This window comes from Cucumis sativus, chromosome 1 (assembly GCF_000004075.3).
Source record: "Cucumis sativus cultivar 9930 chromosome 1, Cucumber_9930_V3, whole genome shotgun sequence".
Classification (NCBI taxonomy): Eukaryota; Viridiplantae; Streptophyta; class Magnoliopsida; order Cucurbitales; family Cucurbitaceae; genus Cucumis; species Cucumis sativus.
This window is the reverse complement of record NC_026655.2, coordinates 15,254,577-15,272,698: the sequence shown is the minus strand read 5'-3', so window position 1 is coordinate 15,272,698 and position 18,122 is coordinate 15,254,577. Positions and strand designations below refer to the sequence as shown.

The 18,122-nt window shown below is 31.3% G+C and overlaps 1 long non-coding RNA gene across 1 annotated transcript; it reads left to right on the top strand.

Annotated features, from left to right (window-relative positions):
• Window positions 1-16,844: 16,844 nt before the first annotated feature.
• LOC116401696 lies at window positions 16,845-18,122 on the top strand. The gene is made up of 3 exons (XR_004214022.1): window positions 16,845-17,180; window positions 17,581-17,654; window positions 17,775-18,122. It is a non-coding gene; the product is annotated as an uncharacterized LOC116401696 (long non-coding RNA).

Below are 18,122 nucleotides of genomic sequence, written 5' to 3'. Positions count from 1 at the left end.
TAGTCTTCAGAAAAATCATCCCTTCCATTTCTTATAAATATAACATAGTTAAGTTTTTATGAAACTAAAATATGCTCAGAAACACATTTACAAATTTAGGCTCACATTCATAAAAACATAAAGGGCCATTTGGGAAAGAGTTGAGTTATGATAAAACTAGTGTTATGATAAAACTAGTGTTATGATAAAACTAGTGTTATGATAAAACTAGTGTTATGATAAAACTAGTGTTATGATAAAACTAGTTTTATGATAAAAGTTGTTTGGGGGAAGAGTTATGTGAATAGTGTTATGATAAGATGTGTTTGGGGGAAAGGTTATGTGATTAGTGTTATGATAGTATTATGATAAGATGTGTTTGGGGGAAAGATTATTTAGGTAGTGTTATGATAGTTTTATGATAAGATGTGTTTAGGGAAAGTGTTATGTGGATAGGGTTATGATAGTGTTATGATAAGATGTGTTTGGAGGAAGTGTTGTATTGGTAGTGATGTGATATATTTATTATTTAATTATTTTTTTTTAGCAAATTCATATTTAAAATCGAGTGGTCAAAGTGAATTATTTCAAATTTTTAAAATGAAAATTAAATTACGTCACATTAATTTTACTACTTCAAATATTGGAAAACAAAAACACATGACTTGCAATATCATTCGAAAACATCAATCAAAAGCAGTTAACAGGTACAAACATAAACAGAAAACATAACAATACTCCGTGCAAGTAAAACAAACAATCAACTAGCGCCTCGTATCAGCACCGTGCAGTAGTCAAGCTTCTCCTCATCTGACAGTTCGAGGAAACCCTTCATATCTGTTAAATTGTTCATTAGTATTCGATTACATTGCGCCCTGTCCAACCTACTGAGCTGAGGTATGACACGCAATGCGCGAACCACCTCTGCAGACCCTGCTTTCATCCTCCAGTGCCAATCGCGACCACTTTGCAATGAGCCTCAGCTGGTCAGTTTGAAGAGTCATGGCATCCTTAATGACATCAGTTGTTTTCGAAGTCTGCCCTCCACACCTACGCTTCGAGCCGCTTGAAGTCGTCCTACTATCGGTTCCTCGACCTGGTCGTGTGATGTCGTCTTGTGACATGTTAAACCTATGGCTGGACATGGAAGGAATTTCCATATCATTGGGATCCACGTGAAGAAATTCCTCAAACCCAGGAGGAACGTTGGATCCGACATCGGCAAAGGTCTCTGCATGGGCTCCCGTTGTACGATCTTTCTCGAATACATACGTCAACTCGTCGTAATATGGGAAAGGCTTATTTAGCAGCCCCTTGGCTTTAGAATGACTCTACATAGGAAAGAAAAATCAAATATTAGACTTGTTTCATATTGAAGTAAAAAAAGTATCAGTGTACAATTATACTTTTCACATACCCTGACCCAGTTGTCAAACAACTTCTTCTCAGCAACGATGCACTTCGCATCGTCATTCCAACCAAACCCACTGCATGACGGGCCGTGCATTTCTGCGATTGCCTGGTATGAGCGCTTCAATGTCTTTATGCGGCAGTCGATCACTGTGGTTGCATGTACATTGCATCCCGGCAACTTCGCGACCATCATTCGCAGAAGTTGTGCCAGATACCCAGGTCTGAATGTGTCATTGTCTGACTTCCATCCACCAGCAGACACCAACTCGACCATACACTTGACGAGGGTTGCCTCCTCCTCCTTCGTCCATACATGCTTAGGAGCACGTGATGAACTTGTCATACTGACAATCATACAACCATGCATTTGTTTAAGTATCTTCAATAAATAGGAAGGAATAATTATTAAAATACACAAGAAGGCAAAATTGTCAGATTCGTTTTTTATACTTCATGCATACATTCAAGCGTACAGGAAGACACACCCAATACTAACTAAATACAAATACAGGAATACTAAATCGACACAAAAGCCTATTCGTTACGCAATTGCCATTCATTAAACATCTCTGTGGCCAAATTATCCCTCCACTGCGTCCATTCGTTTGAGTTCTCAACGAATTGAATGTCATCACCTTCAATCGTGTCGTAGATGGACTTTCCTTCATCAACGTCGTCAACGAAATCGACATTCGTCATCTCGCGGTTGATGAGATTATGTAGTAGGCAACATCCTAGAATTGCTCGACATTGAATTTGCACGGGATAGTACGATTTGCTGTGAAGGATTGCCGATCGACCCTTCAACAATCTGAACGTTCGTTCAATAACATTCTTAGCGGCAGAATATTTCATGTTGAAGTACTCTTTCGCGGTGGCAGGGGCATTTCCCGCTCCTCACCACTCTTGCAAGTGGTATCTTTGTCCTCTATAAGGAGCTAGAAATCCCTCTGCATTGGGGTATTTGGCGTCGCATAGATACTAATAACCTGTTACGAATGCGTCAGATCGAACTAATTTGATTGACGTTGTAGGAAGTATATGTTCGAGGCATAAAACATTTGATTACCCTGAGGAACATGCAGCCCATTTGGTCGTGCAATAGCATCTCGAAGAATGCGCGAATCAGCTGCGCACCCTTCCCAACCAGCCAATACGAAGACGAAGTCGCCTTTCGTATCACACACACCGAGGAGGTTTGTGGCAACTTCTCCCTTACGTGTTCTATACCTATGCCTATCGGTTTGCGGCACGTTCACCTTGATGTACGTGTCATCCAATGCCCCAAGGCAGTTCTGCAGTATGACATACCACCCAGTTAGTCACTGGACGTGGTGATTGATAAGTAACATGATATAGTAATATGCGGACCACGGAGCAACTCCATCGTGAATCAGTGCATGTGTTAGTCATTGGCTGCGGTTTCTTCAACAACTCATCGTGCAATCGCAACATAGCCAACAGTACGAGGTTAAAGTGACGGGAAACAGTCTCTCCTGATCGCACGAAATCCCGCTGGATGACTTTATTCTTGACATCGTGTACCAATATATGCAGAAACATGGCAACCATCTCCTCGACATCGACGATTTCGATTGACGTCAGACCAGCAATCGTCCTCAGTAAGTGACATAGAATGAAAAAAGTTTGTATGTCCATTCTGGTACTTTCATGACAAACGAGGTCGGAGGAGTGGATCAAACAAAAGTATGATAGTTGTCTAATTTGATGCCTAAATTCATATGGTGTATGGGTCACCTGCTTATTGTCATTTAGTAGTGCATCCAGTAGCAATACTAACTGATTATGGGTGGATGTGAAGACAGTTAGTATAGTATGAATGTTTTGGTTATCCATTTCAGGGTAGCGCCTACGAACCTCACGATCTATTTTTAAATGCATACATTAGAATAAAATATTTACGTACTTCTAAACTAAAATTATGTAAAAGCATCAGCAATATGTTACTACTATGGGTATGTACAAACCGTAAACCAAAATGTTGTTCAGTTTAAAACGCGTTGCTAATATCGAAGGAAAACAGTTGGCTATTTTTTGAAAAACTCAAGTACGATGTGGTCTATTGTTTTTTATAGTTTTTGTGAAAAGTGTAAATCCATAATTGAGGCAAAATGAATGGTCAACTATATTATCTATTGAATTTGACACGAACAAAGTGTGTGACTTCCATATACTGTTAAATTTTTTGTTATTATTTTTCCTTCTATTTTTGAATTTGTTTCAACCCTATTTTGTGTTTATTTGTTTAAAAAAGAATAGTTTCCTCGACATCGTCAAAAAAACCTCTCAATTCCTTACAAATGCCTATGAAAACTAATTAACCTCCAACACATTTTTTCGTTTTTTCATTCACATATAAATAAGGTTATTTATTTTGTTAATTTTCTTTTCGAAATGTATTTTTTTTACAAATCTTGATGTAAATTATATTTTTAAGAACAAACTGTACACTTTTTCTAAAATGAAATTTAGGGCACAATAACATGTCTTAGTTTGGTACGGAAAAAAAAAAGGTAATAAAATGCTATCAAATGACATGTATGTTAAAATTATGCTTTGTCAACCAAAAATTGTTTTGTTTTATGCTAATTTTTTCTAAATATTTATTGCAAAAATATTTTTTTTACTTTGAATAAATCCATTGCCATTTTCAGTTTCATATTATTGATTTTTTTTTTTTGTGGGTATACACTTTGTTTACGATATTTTTAAAAATTTAAGACAATTTTCGAAACAAAAACAAACTGTGAAGTAAAAAATGCAGTTAAATTTCAAATCATGAAAAAAACAACAGAATTCTTTATTACCCAATATGGTCACTAAATTCTTAATTACCCAATATGGTCGCTAAAGTCCGAAGTGCAATAAAGTATAATGCAAAAATATTTAATTGACAATATTTTAAAATAAAGCAGTACAATAGAAAGAGCCAATGCCTCGTACCTTTGACGAACGAAGTAGGAAGTCGAATATCCTGCAAATAAAGTAACGAAATTAGTGTCTCGACATAACAGAAGTACAAGTACAAATAGTATAAGGATGAGGTGTATCGCTTACGTACCGTATTGTTTGGAGGAATGTCATGGTCCAAATGAAAAAACAAGATTGATTAAAATGAATGAGAAATATAGCCCGTGATATTTAAAAAAACCTTGTGCCTCAAAGGAATTGAATTCGTTCGGTGTAACGAACTGGATCTATTATTACAAACATGAATACAAAAAGAAGCAACAATAAGATGTGTAGCAAAACATATATAGCTATAGAAATACAACTAAATAAGCATAAAACATCGACAAATAAAATGTATATGAAAGAGTCACACAACATCAACAAATAAAATGTATATGAAAGAGTCACACAACATCAACAGTCCTTAAAATGAATATGGACAGTGAACATGAGATGAGATCAAGGAAATCATGAAAAGTATGCTATGGCAATGGCTAATTAAATAAATATGTCAACATATTTATGAGGGATCCAATTCAAAAAATGGTCGAAAATATGTTCTGATTGCTAGGCAGAGTAGCAACAAGAAAGTGAAACCAGCAAAACAAATTACAAACATGGCAAACAGGGACATATGTTGAAACAAGGATGGACAAAAATTTAACAATATGGAAGGAAATTAAACTAAGAAACTGCTTAGAAATAATTTTTGATAGAAGTACATTAACAAAAAGAAGTATAATTCAAACGAACAAAGGTAATAAAAAACATGAAACACAAACAGCACCATTACAGAAGATATGTGAACGTAAATTGAAGTAGGAAACAAAAGAAATTCAAAGAATTTTCACAGAACCACATACACAGAATGTATTTCAAAAAACTACAAAGGAAAAGAAATAAACAGAACCATGGAAAGTAAACAACAGCACTTGTAGTTTGAAATGAGGATGCTCGAATATGAAAAACAATAGAAGTCAAAAACAAAAACGATTACAAATAATTATTCACAGAACAGAAATAATCACAAAAAATTATTCAGACAGTGCATAACCCTAATCCTCATCATCGGCGAAGACAAAAACTCGAAATCGAACCACTTACCTCGAACCCTACCTTGCTCGAACATCCCAAATTCAGTGGGTGATAGTATCCGTAGGTGTAGAATGTGTCCAAATCAGAGGAAAAAAAACATGATCGACAAATGGGAGTCCAAGCGGCAAGGTCGTGTGGAAAGGAAAAATCGAGTCGGATTGCATGTTCACACAAACATGCGGTACGTTCGATTTAGTATGATTTATTATTTTTTTGCATTTTGTGGTTCGGTATGGTTTTAGCATGAAATTGAACGGTGAACATCCCATAATGAAACAGTTACTTTGAAAGAAAAAAAAGGAGTTAATTTTGATGTTAAATGAAGAGTATTTCAACGGGGTGCACTCGAAGTCCATACCTATTGTTGCTAATGCTTTTTGAAACATTTAAAATATTTTTGCACTTATCTAAGACTTAAACATAATCTTTGAATGTAAGACTCATTTATGCTACACAATTTTCTGCATTATCCCAAAGTAAATTATCTCTGATGATATAACTAGTATATGACAATCAATTTTTACGAGTACCGCTAAATAATTCCGAAAAGAATAAGTTTTATCTGTCAAAGTCACCGGAAGCTTATTCAAACACAGTAAAGGTATGTCTTCCACTTCTAAATGCTTGATTGATTAAGTGGTGAAAAGAAAAGACTATTCGGGAACATATTCACAAATATATGCATCTTTATATTCTCATAATTTTGAACGTGTGATGCCTCTTCTCATTTGGTTCTCTCTGCATCTTTGTGGACAAATAAATATAGTGCTCACTAGCTAGAAAGAATAACATAATCACCAAAATTTACAGAAATTAAAGAAATTGCAAATTAATTAAACCCAAAATTTAGTAACTCCAAAGTCCAAAGATAACAAAAAAATTAAAAGAAATTTCAGTTTTCATAGCTTATTACCAAACGTTTCAGATTTCCCTACATATCTAACCTCCTTAGTCCTTCTTTCTCCCACACAAACCAAACAGGACTATTGATCCTTAGAGAGTAATTAAGAACCTTCTTATTCAATCCTTCTCTTTCACCTAATTGATCATGCTCAATTTTAGTACCAACAAATGGCAACATCAGCAACCAAGTTACCACTAGTACTTCTAGTCTGTCTTGCCATGTTAGCATCATTGGTAACGGCCCGTCCAACAACAGTAGCAGCAACAACACCATCGTCGGAGGATTTCTCTTTGTTCCCATGCATATCATTTGTTCCTAAGGCAACAAAATGTGTGATTGATGTGCTTAAGAATGCAGTTGCTCCTCATCCTTCTTGTTGTGAAGCCATCTCTAAACTTTATGATTGTTCGTCCCAGTTTCTCAAAGACATTCCCTCTGGTGATATGATTTTGGTTAACAGCATTTGTGCTTCATGGGGAGTTTCTATTTCTTAGACTAAATTAAAGTAGTTTGAGTTAATTTGATGAAGTTGAATAGGAAAGTTATCCATTATTGATGGTGAATTATGTTTTATTTTCTTTATTTATTGAGTACGGCCATTTAGTTAGATTTTATAAGAGAAGTTGGTTTTTTTGTGGAATAAGACTAATAATACTCCCTTTAAATGAGAAAATAAGCATTTTTCTACAAAGTTGAAGGATATATAAAATTAACTCTGAAAACTTCCTCCATACTCAAAATTTGATGTTATATATTGTATGATAAATTCTTCCTCTAGCTTTTTGAATAGTGTATGTTTTGAATGTTGACTGCAACTAACTGTTTGTTTTTCTTTTTATCATCATAGAGTTACACCTTATAATAATTATCAATATTTTCATTTTACATATTTATAACTTGACATTGACCTATGTTATAATAAAAGAATTAATGAAAAACATAGAAACACAACAAAATATCACTAATAATGTAACTATTATATAATATAAATAATAACCCTTTAAGTGGAAATTTTTTATTTATGGACTTCAATATGTTTGCTCAATATAAAAATATAAATGCACTGTTTTGAATTTTTTTAATAATCTTTTAAAAAATATTTATGGACATTCACATTTTAAAAACTAGGAATATCAATTATTTTTTTACAGAAAAAATATGTAAAAATGAGAAATTGATAACTTCTTATTCTTAATAATTTAAACTTCAATTTTGTAAATCCAAAGTAACTGTTACTTCAACATTCCGCATGAAAACAATAATAATAGAACTAATAATGACTGTTTCCTTTGCTAAAAGAAAGTTACCCCAACAATATAATTGCACTTTTTTATAATCGCCATAATGACTCCAAACATTTCCAACTTAGTATTTCCCCCCACCCCCTATATCTAACCCTCCTCCTTAGTCCCCATTTTCTCACACCAACCAAAAACACAGCCTCAGTCCTCACTACTGTTTCTAATTCAATCCTTCTCTTAATTAACCATTTTCACACTGCCAATTGAAATAACCATGGCCTCAATGAAGCTACCACTTGTATTCTTAGTTTGCATAGCCATTTTAGCAGTATCTGGCATGGCACACACCGGAGCATTAGCACCTGCTGATCCGTTCACAGCAGAGGAATTCTCATTGCTGGGTTGCACATCCTTCATTTCTGAGGCAACAAACTGTATGGTTGATGTAATGAAAAATGCAGTTGCTCCTCATCCATCATGTTGCAAAGCATTTTCTAAGCTCAATGACTGTTCTTCTGAGTTTCTCAAAGGCATTCCCTCAGCTGACATGATTTTGATTAAAGGCATTTGTGCTTTGTGGGGTGTTTGATCAATTTCTTAGAATAAAGCATGTTTTAGTTAATAATAGGATCATTACGAATAACAACATTATCATTTTTCCCCTACATATTTTATAATTTGAAGGAAGAGTGAATTTTGTTAGAGGGAAAAGGTGTTGTTTAATTTGATCCGTTAATTGAATGAGAACTAACATTTTGTTACTGTTTGTCAAAGCCCATTTAGTTTGTAATTTTGAACACTCCACCCCTCTAAACTTCTGAAACCAACATAAATTAAATTACAAATTTTTTGCTGAGTATATAGTCTCAATTGAAATAACTATACTCATGTTGTCTTGACACATAATCTTGATTTGTTTCCTATAATGATTATTTTAATTAAATGCTAATGCTGATTTGTGTATAGTTCATTCTCAATATTTACCCGCTGTACTAAACAAATTAATGAAACTGTGTATTTATATTATTATACAAGACGTTTATCAAGTTCTTCTTTTCGTACGGGAAACATTTATCAAAGGCTTATTGGATATTCAATTGACTGCATTTTTTTCATCTTTTTTTAAATAAAATATTCTATTTTCCTCAATATATATAATTAGAATTTAGAACATTGATTCAATATATACACTTAACAACTCTTCAATAGATCATCTAAAATCTTGGAAAAAGTATAAACAAAAAGTTTCTTTTTACGTGTAAGAGCAACCTTGAGATAAGTGTAATTTTTGGGAAAATTAAATGATGAGTTGCTTTTTTATCTTTTACTTTTCTCTAACATTTTCAATATCTTTGCAAGTTGTCATCACTTTTGTTTATTTGTATTTCTTTTGTTGCACGGTTCACCGAGAGAGTAAGGAAAAAGAAAGAAGTTTCAAAAGAAGGTTTTCTTAATGGAAGATGAAGAGATGAGAAAAGTGAACAAGATGAAGTTTGTAGTGGTTCAACACATAGCCTACATCCACTCTTCAAAGGCACACCCACCCCAACATTCGTGGTATAGCCCCATCATTTACTTTATCCACACCACATTCAATGATGGTTGGTATGAACTCATATGCTCAAACCTATTCCACATTTGACAAACAAGTTTCGCAAGTGACCCGTGATATATAAGTAGGAAGTGGGAAGTAGGAAGTAGGAAGAAGCATACCTGTAACGCATGGAAAAATCCCACGATAGTATATTTCGTCTTAGTTGACTTCTTCTTTCCCTTGAACATGTTGCATTTCCAAAGCTCTTTTTAAGACACTAAGAGTGCGTCCGAAAACAATTCCTCCCTCGTCATAGTTGTCAAATGTGTTCCAGTCATCAACAATCTTTAAAAAAATTTGGTCCACTTTTGTTCGCCTATCTTTTCCTAACAATGATATCTCTATAAAGTACACTAAAGCTAACCTAACCAAATCATCGTCATCTCCCTCGTATTTAAAAAATATGTCCTCTAAATCGCTTACATAAATGGATTATTTGTCCTTAAAGAACTTATCTAACAATCTACTATTCTCGACCAACTAAATAGACTCATTTTTGGGACCCCACAAACTAGTTACGATGTTAAACTCTCTCTTACCAAAAATACACACTAAAGGGATAAAAGCCACAACAAAAGATTTTACAGAACCATTTCTCAATTTAGTTTGGGAATCCCAAAATATTAATACAATGTAAAAGTAATACATAAACTAATTTTCTTACTAAGCATGCTTTAAAAAAGTATAGATTAGAGAAAGAAAAACTTACATGGTTTGACGTTTAGAGAAAGAAAAACTTACATGGTTTAACGTTTAGAGAAAGAAAAACTTACATAGTTTGACGTCTCTAAATCTACTAAATCTACTAAATCTTCAAATCTAGGATACCACCCGTTGGAGATCTTCCTATAGGATGAGATTGGTTTGTAGAAACTAATTGGGATGAAAAAAGTTTTAGAGAGAAACTATTTTGCAAAAAAAAAAAAAAAGTAAAATCGTTAGTTTTTTAAGAAAAACTTTTTTTTTAAGAAAAACTGTTTTATTATGCATATTTATAACCCTACTTGTTTTATGGAGTAAGAAAGTCAATAAGAGATAATGATGTGATTTTATTAATTTAATATAAAATATTAAATTAATTAAAATTTCAAATCAACTAATTAATTATTAATTAATTAAATTCTATTTAATTAATTATTAATTAATTAAATTCTATTTAATTAATATTTCATATAAATCTTATTTAATTGAATATCTCTTACTTATCTTATAGTTTTAAATTAATTTAATTAAATAAAATTGAACAAAACTATTAATTAATTCTTCAATTAATTAATAGCTAAATTAAATATCTTATATTTAACTTAATTCAAATAAAAATTTCTCTCCTAACCAACAATTTTAATAAGAATTCAATTTATATTAAATTAATATTTGAATTCATTCAAATATTTTATCTCTCATAAATTAATTTTGAGTCATATCCAAAATTAAATTTATAATAAAGTTTGATTAAAAATTTTACTTATTTCGATGGGAGTTTGCAAAAATAGCAAAAAAAAATTATGATAATAGAGTTCATGTCACTTACTTTTTTAAAATTGCAAAAGTAGCAAATTTAAAAATAGATTGTCATTCTATTTGTTAAATTTGCATTATGCAAAAAAAAGTGTTATAGGCTGTTTTTTCTAATTTTTTGTCATCTAATGCAATTTTCCTTTTTATATTTTTTTTATTGATTTTTCTTATTTATATGTTTAATATTTCTTTTAAAAAATTATTTTTCCTTTCTTTATTATTTTTTCATATTTATATTTTGTTTTTACTTTTTTAATATTTAAATTTACTTATTATTTGATTTTAAAATTTGAAATTTCATATTTTAAAATAGAAAAATAATAAGTAAACATTCAATATATTTATTTAAATATTTTTTAATATTAAATTCAAGTTTTGAAATATGTGTATACGTTATTTCAAATTTAAATTTATTATTTTTAGTTATTTCAAAGTTGGTTAGAATTTTACATTGTATAATATTTTTTAACAAATGATTAATAAAAATCTATTAATTTATAGATATTAATTTGTGTAATTTAGGTGTATTTGATCATGTTAATATTTTATAATTATTTTTTAAAAAATTCAATCAATTCTATAATTTTTTTTTATTTTTTACATGATTAAATTAAATTATATTTAAACTAAAAAATAAACGACAATGCTAAGATAAAATATATAGTTAAAAACGAAAAATAAAAATTAATTATCAAACAAATTTTACTTTTTATCTGTTCGAAAAACAAAATAGAAAACTAGAATAGAAATAAAAGAAAAGAAATAATAAGGAATGAAACAAACGAACAAAATGTTATCAAACAGTCCAATAATGTATACATATATATCTTTAAAATTATATAAAAAAATATGAAACATAAAGTTAGGAGATCTCTATTGTTGTTTCCTTTAGCTTTAATTTGTTGCTAATTTGCTTTAGCTGATAATATCTTCTCCATCTAAATTAGGCTTAAAAGTTGCAAATATAAGATTCTATACCCTCATAAATCTCTCCATTAATTACCTAAACACTTTTTTTTCCCTCAAGTTTTGTCTCAAAACGTTTGCTAAAAAAAAAAAGAAGGAATGATGAAAAAAAATTGTAAAGTATTAAGTAATATTTGTAAGCATAATTAATTAAAAGAATATAATTTCAAAAACAAAATATGAAGTGTCTAGGTGCTTTAGGATTTGATAATTTTGAAAATAAAAATGGTAAAAAATCTATTAATTTGATATTGGTCAAATATTACTCTCACTTTTAAATAGCATTGGTTTGTAAACTTTAATTGAAAGCAAGTTTTATTAATTAGAAAATTTCATTGTTAATTTTGAATTTAAAACGAACTTTTAATATGGTAAGGAAAGATAAATGTATTATTTTTTTAAAAGATAAAAATAGAATACTGAAAACAAATTAGCAAACAATGCCCTAAAGATCACATGAAACAAAAATGAAGACTATTACAGTGAAAGTAAGTCTTGTTAAATTCATTTGATATATATGTTCATAAAATATGTCACATGAAACAACTAGCTAACTTAAAAGTATTGAAATTAATGAAAGTATGTTTTACAATTTAATCACAAATATTATAGATATCGTAAACTTTGCTATTCCAATTAAAAGTAAAAGCAAAAAAAAAAAAGAAAAATGGGAAGAAGAGAATTTTTAATAATGGATTCAACAAAGAAAGATTGTTCCAAACATAAATCACTCCCCATTCTAAACTTATAAATAGAAAACAAAACAACCATCCATCACTAACTAACAACATTATTCTTAGTCATCAAATCGCCAATAAACCCTAAGAGAAACTTTTACTACTCTAAGCACATCAAACATCTCACAATGCACAAATGTTCTTAACCACATCCATGTCCGCAGAAGGAATCGTTTGGAAAACTACAGGAGCACAGTCATTGAGCTTAAAAATGGCTTTGCAACAAAAAGGATGAGGAGCAATTGGAAACTTGAATACATCGACCAAACACAGTGTCGCATCCAAAATAAACGGAGTACAACTGAAGAAGGAGAGATCTTGCGAGATTGATGGATCAAGTGTTGTAGACGACACCACCGTGCGGCCGGCCGTCGCGGATGCTGCTAAAATGGCTATGGAGACAATGAATACTAAGGCTAACTTCATTGGGGATGCTTTCAGTGACTTCACTGCCATTGTTTAGTTTAGATGAGTTGTTGTTGAGGTCAAGAGAAGGGGAAAAGGCTCTACTTTGTTTGGGTGAGTAAGTTTGTGATTAGTGAAGGTTCTTATATTGAGGTAGATATGGACTTCCTATTTATGGCAATAGACAAAATTATGGGAATTGTTTTTTCTCTTCGTATGTTAATAATTATATATATAATTTTAATTCTAATGTGTAATGATTATTGTATGCAATAAAAGGAAAGTAACATTTATTTTTTTATTTAGTACAAGAAATGTAACTGTTAAATTCTATTTATGGATTATTGTATGCAATAATATGATGTTTTATATAACTCGAAAATATATTATGGGACTCGTTGCTTTATTTTAGGGCCAAGCAATATTCCTTTGCTATCTAATTTTAAGCTAAGGTTGGTTTAGGTTTAAAAACTTACTCTCATAATTACCTTTGATTTTGATGACTTTTAATTTCTACTATGCTCCTCGGTATTCAATGTATTGCACTGATTTTGCTCCTTGATTTTGGAGTTTTGATTTCATTATATCTATTTACATTTTTCTATTTATTATATTTCAATAAATATTAGGGATCGATTTTAGCCTATTCAAGATAAGAAGAGATTCACAGTTGGTGATGGTTTGAGAAAATCCAAGCTAACAACATTAATTCTTTAAAAAAAATCGAAAGCGTAAACGGACCTAAATTTTTGATCCATCAACAAGGAGTAGTCTGTTTATACATTTTCATAGTTGAGATCGATTTGAAGATGTACTAAATTGACCAAGTTGGTTGAGAGTAATTTTGTAGAAAAATCGACTCTAAATGACGGATTCTCACGACTTGTTTTCACTGATTTTCACCTACTATTATAATTATTTAAAAAATTTACATCCTAATATATTACGTTAATGTTGAACACTAGAGGGAAAAAAAGTGTAAAATATGGAGGAACCAAACCAAAATTACACTCAAACGTGATGGTAAAAATTTGATAATATTTTAATTTATTTTGTTATTTTTAAAGATGCCTTTATGTATTTATTTAGTTAATATTAAATTATCAATAATTAGTTCATTAAAATAAAGACAATTTTTTAATATTGTAATTTATTGATATTCTAATTTCAAATATTAAGTATCCAAGAAAATAACATATAATTATATAAACACATGGTTACGTTTTTCCTCTAATGAACCTAATAAGTCTGAATCCAAAATACATATAATTTTCTAATATGAAGTTAGAATGTTAGATGCACCGCCATTTTGCCACGAACCCTTTGTTGTAATTGACATAAAAACACATGGTAGATCATAGTGCAATTACTACTCAAAGAATTTTAGTCAGATTTATATGTAAAACTAACTGAGGTGTTCATGTTGGGACAAATTAACCAAATGTATTAATAAAAATAATAAGTAATAAGACTACAAAAACTTACAACAATACACTATGATCGCCTATACTTATTCCACGTTGAACCCAAATTTTAGTAACTCCAAAGTTCAAAGTTAATATAAAAAGAATTACAGTTTTCAATGGCTACCAAACGTTTCCAAACTTTTTATATGTGACCATCTATATATATCTAACCTCTACTCCCTAGTTTTCTCCCACAAACCAAATAGAGCTATTCCTTTTGAGTGTAAGAATCTCATTCAATCCTTCCATTGACTTTCGAGAGGGAGTTCGAAAAATAAATACAGTTCAATTCATCATGAATTAAATGGATAGAACTATTTAGTTAAGGTTCAAAATTACTAATTTATATGAACTAAATGGGTAGAAGTCTATTTCCGATTAAGATTTAATAAGAACCCTAAATAGTTTATAAGGAGACTTATGGTTATGGTATCCAATTTACCAAAACTCATTCTTATATACATCAAGAGAAAAATACCAATAAAAGCTCTTAGAATTTTGGTTGGGAAAAATAATAGTTAGACAATAACCCATCATCGAGAATTTCGTATGGAAACATTTTGACATGAATGATTTTTGGACTTAATCTATTATATAGATTTAGAGTATTTATAGTTCTAAAACAAAAAGGAAAATAAAATTACATAAAACAACTACAACGAAATTGTCAAAGAATAAGGGAGAATGATGAACAAAATCTGACTTGAACCTCGAAGATGGGAAAATATATTAACTATGATTGGACTTGAAGGATAACAGATCGAACAAACAAAAGTGGACAGAGTTGAATCACGAGGCCGACGAATATTGGATCTGACTCACGACCAACAATCTGACTGCACAACCAAAATCTATTTTTAAGAAGTTTTGAAGGAAGTCACCATGAAGAGGAGGGAAAGGCGGAGCGGTGATGGAGAGCATGGTGTTACGGGAGAGGCAGAACGACGGGGAGGGAGGTTATTGACATGGAGCGGCCATGGCTTTGTGAGCAAGAAGCGTAAAATTAGGGTGACGTCACTACAAGAAAAAGTACATATTATGACAGTTGTATATCGCGGGAAAATACAGAATTTTTCGGATTCTACTTTCCGCGATAGTTATTTGTTGTCACGAAAGGTATATAAAATATAATTTATTTATTTATTAAAATAAAATTCATTTTAAATAAAAATATTAAATCACAATTTCCCCTAATTTTTAAACCCTCGCGCAAACTTCACCCTCACCCTTCGCTCACGATTTTGACATCCATCCTCAATCCAACCACCACGTTCCATATCCGAACATCGTCGACCATCTCCAACAGACACATAATGGGAGTCAACAAATCAAGAGCTTAGAGATTCAAGAGATTAAGCTTTTACAACTTCCTTCTGTTTGTCACTTGAAAAGCTTTAGTGCTATTGTCCAAGTAATTTCTCTTCCAATCCTCTCTCTTTTCTTTTCTTTTTTTCTTAAATTTAATTTATATTTGCTAAGTTGCTTGATTATTTAGCAGCTATTTTGTTTTTGGTGTTTGGTTTTTTAAAAGTAAGGTTACTTTTTTTTTTTTTGAATCATGGTTTGAAATTCAATTTCAAGTATAAAAGTTCCATTTTTGGTCAAACTTCATTAAAGAAAGAATAAAATTTGAATAACTATTTTTTCTTCCATATTTTGGTTTGGTTTTTATGAAAGAGATTTAGGAGTTTTGGCTTAGTTTTTGAACATGAATAAAAAGTAGAAAAGATTTAGGAGTCTATATTCATGAATTTAATTTTAAAGAAACTGTAAATAAATTTCATCTAGTACCAAAATATCTGTAATTAATAGTGCAGCAAATCCAGGAAGCTGAAGATGAAACATTGTAGAACTTAGGTATCTGACAGTGGATGAAATTCTTTTAAGGAAACTTTGCGCAGAGTTCTATTACTATTAATGGGTGGCTTCGCGATCATTCTCTTCATAAAAAAATAGGAGGTAGAACCAATAAATATTTCTTTTTCGATTCATCCCTGGAGTTGAATACCTCATTCAAGAATTGTTTTTGATCCAATCCGTAGGAATCAATAGAAAAGGCAAATCCCTTATGATACACCAGATCCGGCTCGGTTATTGATAGAGTGAATAGATCTGCCATTTCTTGAAATCTCTCTTCTAATTCAAAATCGTGGTGTAACGTGTATCCTCTCTTGTTCCGGTCATGGAATAGATGAAATAAATAAATAAATGGATTACAGTGGAAAGCAAATGAAGTAACCCCACTTGCTCTTATGAAATCTATACATAGGGAGGGAAGGGGAGAGGTGTTGCTTTTTTTCTCTTCTTTTTTTTTTTTGTTGGGTGTAACAGAAAAATGGTCATATAACCCTTGAAGGATAGGGTTAACCAAATTTTTTTGCTAGTGTACAGAAAGAGAGAAAAAAGGAAAACAAAAAAGGATGGTAGTTAGTTTGGTGAAGGCTTGTGGAGGAAGAAAGTCTTTGGGTAAAGAAAGCTTTCCAAAATTTTGTTCTCGGTTTTAAATTCTATAGTGTATTTTGCTATGACTTTATTGGTGTTTTTTTTTTTTTTTTTTTTTTTTTTTTTGCATCCAGAGGATGTAATTCTTTGAATTTGTGATCATGGATGTTTTAAATTTGAACATGATTGTGGGTTTGAAGAGAGAAATTGAATATAGCAGTTATAATGTTGGGTTGGTAGTTTAATATCAATGTTAAATATGTAGAAAACATTCTGCTTGCCATTGTTCTAAAAGGACGTTCTGTTAGTAAGATGAATAGATAACTCTTGAATGTACAAATTTAATATTTAAACGGTAATTCATATGTGGTAGGAGGGGATCGAACCTCTGCAACCTTTGAAGAGACGTGTCATTTACCATAAAGTTATACTCTTTTTTAGATATAAGTAAGCTGCAATAATTGTGGAACGTTTGCTCATTATGCCTTTTTAATTCAAGTTTTTTGTTTGTTAGGGAATCGAAAAAAAGTTAAAACTTTTGAAAGTTGTATACAAACATTTTTAGAAGCTATTAGGGAAGAGGAAAAAATTTGAGTTCCGTTTACTTTTCCATCAGCTAAAATACTTTAAAGTACAAAATTAAAAAGAAAAAATTCCTTACTGCGATACACGTGGCTAAAATGATTGGCCGACTTTGAATTTCGTTTACGTATTTATATAAATAATATGCCCTTTCGTCAGGTTCTGGAGCCCTAGTTGAGGCTTAAGTTCACTATCCGTACGTTGCTTCATTTCCCCGATCAAAACCATTGAATCTGCTTCGTTGTATTGTAATTCTCTCTGCAAGACGAATACCACACAGTGATAGATGGATCAGATTCAGTACTCTGAGAAGTACTTCGACGACATTTATGAGTACAGGTATTGTGTTCTTACTCTTAGTTTCCAACTCCATTGTTACTCGCTGTCTTGAAGGATTGTTTGGATTTGGAAGTGTTCATTCTTATTGTCTTCGATGACTAATTGGATTCATTGGTGCAGGCACGTGGTTCTCCCACCCGAAGTGGCTAAGTTGCTTCCTAAGAATCGTCTGCTATCGGAAGTAAGCAATTTTGTTTTCTTAGTTTCAAATTTATGTGTCTCGATTTTGTTACGAAAGGAAGTATTATCTGATTGATTGGGAAGAAACTTAGTTCAGTAGTTGAATTCTTATTTCCGGTTTAGGTATCACTCTTGAGAGACCCTATGAAATAGATATTATTCCGTGGACAGTTTTTCCCCTATTTCTAATCTTTTATATTTTCATATGATCTTGATATTCTCTCTTTGATTTGGCTGATGGTTGCATGAAGTTGAAACAATGTTTTTGAGTATTTCAGATAGAAGTTA